General features: G+C 45.0%; 1 long non-coding RNA gene across 1 annotated transcript; it reads right to left on the bottom strand.

Moving 5' to 3' along the window:
* Window positions 1–1,093: 1,093 nt before the first annotated feature.
* LOC120974944 (uncharacterized) lies at window positions 1,094–2,917 on the bottom strand. Its single transcript, XR_012203728.1, has 2 exons — window positions 2,815–2,917; window positions 1,094–2,692 (listed from the first exon to the last, which is right to left on the bottom strand). It is a non-coding gene; the product is annotated as an uncharacterized lncRNA (long non-coding RNA).
* Window positions 2,918–6,123: the final 3,206 nt, after the last annotated feature.

The following is a 6,123-nucleotide window of genomic DNA, read 5'->3' as shown; positions in this document are numbered from 1 at the left end:
CTAATTAAGTTCCGCATCCTCCAGAATAGAAATCTTTGATCTTAGGGCCCAATGACCATCGTCATTCGGTGAGATTCCACCGACTGTCTTTGCTCAAGCAGACAAACATGATTGTATTGGAGAGCTGACATGTATTATAAATTTATAAGAACTATTTTTGTTCCGCTACAGTTGTATCAGGATTAGTTGTTTGTAGTCTCACTGACACACTTCAAATAAATCTGCATATCTTGCAGAAACATTGCAAAAACCCTTCTATGTTGGCAGCATCAATTGTGAGATTCTCGGCCAGTTTCGAGAGCTTCAACCCGATCTAAGTGTAGCATGCTGATTGTTGATGTCTACATTTAAATAAATCTTGATTTAAGCCTAACATACTTTGGTGCATTTTTCAGGATCTATGTCTCTATTTATTAGCTGGCCTTAAACAGCGCTGCATCAATAGAAGTCCCCAAGTCCAATAGTACAGTAAGCATTTCCCTTGGTCAATCAGTTTTATTATATTGTTCAAAATTGCCACAATTAATGAATTGAATTTGAATCTATGTATCCAGTTAGAATTGAATTTCATGCTTACATGAGTTATCATGTGTTATATGATTGGTCAAGATACACTTTTGGCAGGATCTCCTTCATTGTTCCTCACCAAATTGTTCTCACATTATGTACTAACAATTTCTTCTCTTCCTTACAAATTGTGTCCTGCAATTGTTGGGATTAAATTTTCCTTTTGTATGTTTGTGTGACAGGAAGCGAACTTTATGCCTAGAGCTATACTATACTCTCGAAAAGCCAGAGAATCTTGAACAACCTTTTATCACTATCTGTCAAGATTGCAAAGATATTGCATGTTGCCCACTACTGATTAACTTCATTGTTTGTGAGTAAGCTTTGCAGAAAAAAAAAGTCACACGAGTGAAGATGCATGAATGTTGAGAGCTGCCTTGATGATACTCAATGTTGTAAAATGTTCAGTGTCTTTGGTAATTAACAATGCACATTTTTTTGCTTCATATTTTGATGTATCCGTAAATAGATTTGAATGGAATAAAAAATTATGTACTTTGCCACTCATCTAAGAAATGAAGATAACTTGCATCAATAAGACATGTTTGTCTATTCATTAGTCTTTACGGCGCAGCAAAGCGCGCATATCATATATCCTTCTAGTTACTTAAGACTCTGCATAAGAGGATTGCAGGAAATCTCTAACGTACAACAGACATAACTTGATTCTAGTCCGATTCTAGTCCCACAGTAATTCAACAAATCAGCCAAGTTAAATTTCCACAGATAGCAGAATATACAAACAAAAACTGGCCTAAAAGATTTTTTAAAAGAAGTCCTTGCTCTAAACCCGCTTGCAATATCACAGCAGCTTGACGCCATTTTCATCAAAACCATAACGCATGGACTTGTGCTTGATCATCTGAAGGTCTCCAATGCCATCATCGCGCCGAACTTCCACACCAGCAAGCACGGCAAAACCTTCATCTTTCTCATCACTGGGAACTGACTGAAGAAGGCTCCCCTGCTGTGTCTTCTGGAACAGCCTTTGCACGCACAACTTGCCAGAAGCCCAGAACCCAAATGAAGAAGATGGGAAGCCATCGGGGAACACGCCTCGGGCAGAGGTGGGTCTTCTAACACCTTCTGCAGCACCGGCTGCGTCAGAGCAAGGTCAACCGCACAGAGCTGATCGTCTTTATCTGAGAAGCCAAACCAGAGGTTGTGCTCGGGGACGTAAACAGCACGGCCTCTGAACGGCAGCACCCACGTGCCGACCTTGCTCCACGTGCCACTCATGATGTCAAAGGAGTACGTGCCAGCGCCCAGTGTGGATACCCAGATCTGTGAATTACCAACCACCGTGTAGGCACAGATCGCACAGGGGTGTGGCGACTCATTGGTGTTTGTAACATCTGCAGAATCCGTGTAATCAGCATTCCAGTCGTCATCAGCATCCGAGTCGTACTCAGAGTGAGGCAGATCCGACTTGTAATGACCACCCTCATAATCAAAGCAAGGCAGGTCGAGAGGACGCCAGTACCAGTCCTGCTGACCTATGAAATCCGGCGGCTGGCCGTAGATGAGAGCATGGAACCATATAAGCCGGGATCGCAAGCCAGCCTCGGTCGCCATGACATACAGGCTGTCGCCTACTGTGACGAATATGTTGTATGACCGCAGAGGGGGTTGCATCGGGTTCAAGGCCCGGACAGCCCTGGAGGCGGTGTCGTAGAGGAGCGTGCGGCCCTCGTGGTCGACGGCAATGATGTTGATTGGTGCGGCTTGCAGGGCCAGTCGAAGGATATGGTGGGCGCAGGCAACCTCCCAGGAGCTGGAGCTGGAGCTGGAGCGCTGTGGTTTATGGCAGCTGGATCTGCTGGCTGTGGCGATCCGGTAGGGTAAAACAAGGTTGCGGGGTCGATGCAGTGCAGCCTGTAAGCGGGTCGAGGGGCGCACAACCTATTGACCAGCAGATTGACGAAACGGCGATTCATGGTTCCGCTTCAAATCTCTCTCTGCCTCCCCCGATCTACTCCCTCCGTTTCAAATTACTCTCGCAGAAATGGATGTACCTAGAACTACAATACATCTAAATACATCCATACATGCGACAAGTAATTCGAAATTGAGGAAGTAATAGACAGAAATCTGGCTTCTTTTTCCTTTCTTCTATTTGAATGAACTGAAAAATAATAAAAGAAGAGCATGGACTAGTTAATTGTTGATATCGGCGTCTTCTCCAGGTGAGATCGAATGAAGAATCCACATATGTAGAGAAATAGAATCGGAAATCAGGGTCATAACTGGCCAAGGGAGGGAGCAGGCAGGGATCCTTCAGCAGGCAGCGGACAAACCGGGATGTCGGAGTCGGCGAGAGAGAGAGAAATGTACTGGAGTTTGGGAGAGGGAGAAGGGGATGAAGGAGGGGAAGAAGGTGCGTGAGGTTCTGATATAGACCTAACGCTCCCACCGCTCCGTTGCTGGGCCAGTTGGCCCTTTGTTTCCCAGTTTCCCCTCCTTCGCCGACTACGGGAGCCGGCCCATGCCCACCCCACTCCCCCCTATTTTCTGGGTTTCTGCTAGGCTTTTTATTTTTGTCTACTTTTATATTCATTCATTGTCCATTTCATTTATTTTAATCCTTTTTACTTTTTCTGTTCTTCTCTATTTTTCATTTTCTAAATAGATACATATTTATTCGAATTTTTAAGCTTTTTTAATTCTCAGGTCTTTAAAAAATTATTCATAATTTTAAAAAAAATCATATCAAAATCCTAGATTATGTCTTAAAAGTTCGCGGCAATTGTTTAGTACACACACAAAAATTTATTAACATTTTAAATCTCACAAAAAGTCTTTACTTATTCATGAATAGTTTAAAATTCTTGAACATTTTCAAAATAAATAAAACCAACCAAAACAAAAATGTCGGTCAAAATAAAAACATATAGAAGAAGTGGCTAATCTTAGGAAAACTCATAGGCGCGCTCGTCCTCGCCTGGTCACGTTATCATTCACCGTTGGACGCCATGCAGATCTGACACAGCAAACTTTTGTGGGACATAGCCGTTTTTAATAATGTAACGGGTTAGACAATGGTACCGTGACGTCGTTTGGATGCTGACGGCCACATCCATCTTGTACCCCGCGGCCCAACTTGACGCGAGAGAGACGTTTCACACCTGCACCATCCCGGCACGGCGCATACCACAATTCACAAGACGCGTGGGCCACCACAGTACCTCCTACCGGTCACTTATCTAGCCACACCACCCACCAGAAACGGTGTGAATCAGACGACTGCTGCATGCAGTCTACGATCGGCGGATCCGATTCAATGCCAAAAGCCGGCACCTTACTTGCATCACACCTCTCTGCATGGTAACACCGCGACCATCACCGGAGTTGTCCATGCAACCAACGATGTGCAGCCCTCCCTGGATCGCCGTTATCCATTGTACGCTTCAGTAGGTGCAGCAAGTGTGCCAAGAACCGACATAACTGCTCATTGTTTGGTTTTAATCTGGAAGCCGTAGTTCCCAGCTAGTATCACTGCAGTGTGGAGGTTCCATCGCTCGCCGCGTCTTCTGATACGGGCAGCCCACTCAATACTTCAGCTAATCACCGCGGTAGTACAGGCGCCGCCGGGTTTGCCTCCCAAGGAGCTTTGAATCAAACATTCGAAATCTAAACGAGTTCCTACTCCTCCTCCTAGTACGCAAACTCCTACAGTTTTATTCAGGCACCTCACTACGACATTGTTTTCTCTTAGAGGAAAAAATTCAGTACATTCCGGTTACAGGAAAATTTGTTTATTCAGATACAATATTTTTTTTTTTTTTTTTGCAAATCTTCAAATTGCAATATCAACTACATCAGCCTCATGCAGGCGGCACCTTGTGAAGCACGATGTTAGCATTGCCGCAAGTGTTCCTCCGGTACCCAACCAACCAACACCACAATTTGTTCATGTCAGCTCTTTCCCCGGCTTCTTTGGCATGTCGACCCGGTAGGGGCAGGTCGTGCGCTTTCCTCCATTTCTTCCTACAGATGGTACATGACCGGGTTCGCTTGCTTGAACCACACCCAACTGTCTCCCCAATATTCTCTTTCTCTTTCTTCTTTGAGCTCTTCAACGCTCAGTCAACGAACAGAGGCTTGTCTCGACTGCTAGTTGGTCTCCCTGGCCTGTGTTTCCGAAGCAGTGCGAAGAGGCCAGCTAAATTACCGATGGCACTCCCCTTGACCTGAGCAGCAAGTTTATCAGTGGAGTAACCACCAGCGGAATTCAGAACCAAACGAAAATAGTTCTGTGCGATGTACCTTCACAACATGCAGCACAATAGCCCGCTATGCTCGAAATTTCCACATTCGCAGAGAAACTCTCATCTTCCATGCGCACCTCATAAACGATGTGGCACCATTTATCATGCTTCTGTGGATGGTGCCACTTCACGTATTTTACGCCTTTCTCTGCCTCTTCAATCTTTTATCGCCCTACCTCCTACCGAACTTCTCGAACATTGCCCGACTGTAAATCTCTTGCGTGCTGCTCCAGAGATGTATCATTGTAGGGCGCTCGCATCAACATGATCTAGTATTGCTCTTATCTTCTTTGGTATCCACTGGAGCAGACATAAGTAACCATTTTCACAGTCAGGAAATATACACAACGGTTCAGAAAAACTTTCTGCTCGCACTTACACACTCTTGCATGCATTTTGTGGGCTCAACATTCAATCTCTCTTGCTGTACCAGATACCAAATCCAATTCCCGAGATTACACCTGTACAAGTCGTACATCTGACCTAGCGAGTCGAATGTAGCCCCAACTCCAGGAACAATTAAATTGCCTCTCTTCTTCTCCGTGAGTCCTCAAGTCTTCTCCGGTGCACATACCCTCCCGGCGCATGGCGACGTTGCTCAATGCGAAATCTGCATTCAAATTTTAGAACAATAAATCAGCATATCGACTCGCTTGTAATCGCATCTCAAATCGACAACACCCCTCGACATGGGCAACATGACACCATCACTACGGGTGGAAGCTCACCTTTGCGTCGATCCTAGTGACTGTGGGTCGTCTTTCCTCGTTGACTAGCCGGAATCCACTCACGTGTTGTCGCTGTCCGACAAACCATTTAGATCAAGAACCGTCGACATGACATCAGGACAAACTTCTTCGCACGAGCTGCTCGCGGCCACCGACAACCCTTCACTCATCCATGGAACAACGGCAGGAACGTGTGTTGCTTCTTTTGGGGACCCCCTGCAAATTTTTAGGCAAAAAAAGTTAAAACATATAGTGTGAGATTGTTTTAGTTGACATTTTACAAAAGATACACTAGGTGTGGTGTTACATTGACAGCAATTTTGAAAATAGTGCATACCAAGCGACCACAAACGATCTCCTGCATGCATTTCGTTCTCTCAACATTAAGCATGATCTTGCCATACCTTATCCCAAACCCAATTTCCTAGGAATACAGATTGTAAAAGTCATATGCCTCCCCGATCGAATGAATCAAAGTTGTTTCCAACCGCGGTGACAATGATTGTGTCAGTCTTCTTATTTCCATAACCTCTCAATGCTTTCTCCAGGGCACTTATCCT

The sequence above is a fragment of the Aegilops tauschii genome, chromosome 2 (assembly GCF_002575655.3).
Source record: "Aegilops tauschii subsp. strangulata cultivar AL8/78 chromosome 2, Aet v6.0, whole genome shotgun sequence".
Classification (NCBI taxonomy): domain Eukaryota; kingdom Viridiplantae; phylum Streptophyta; class Magnoliopsida; order Poales; family Poaceae; genus Aegilops; species Aegilops tauschii.
Note: the sequence above shows the minus strand (reverse complement) of the source record. Positions and strands in the feature narration are given on the sequence as shown.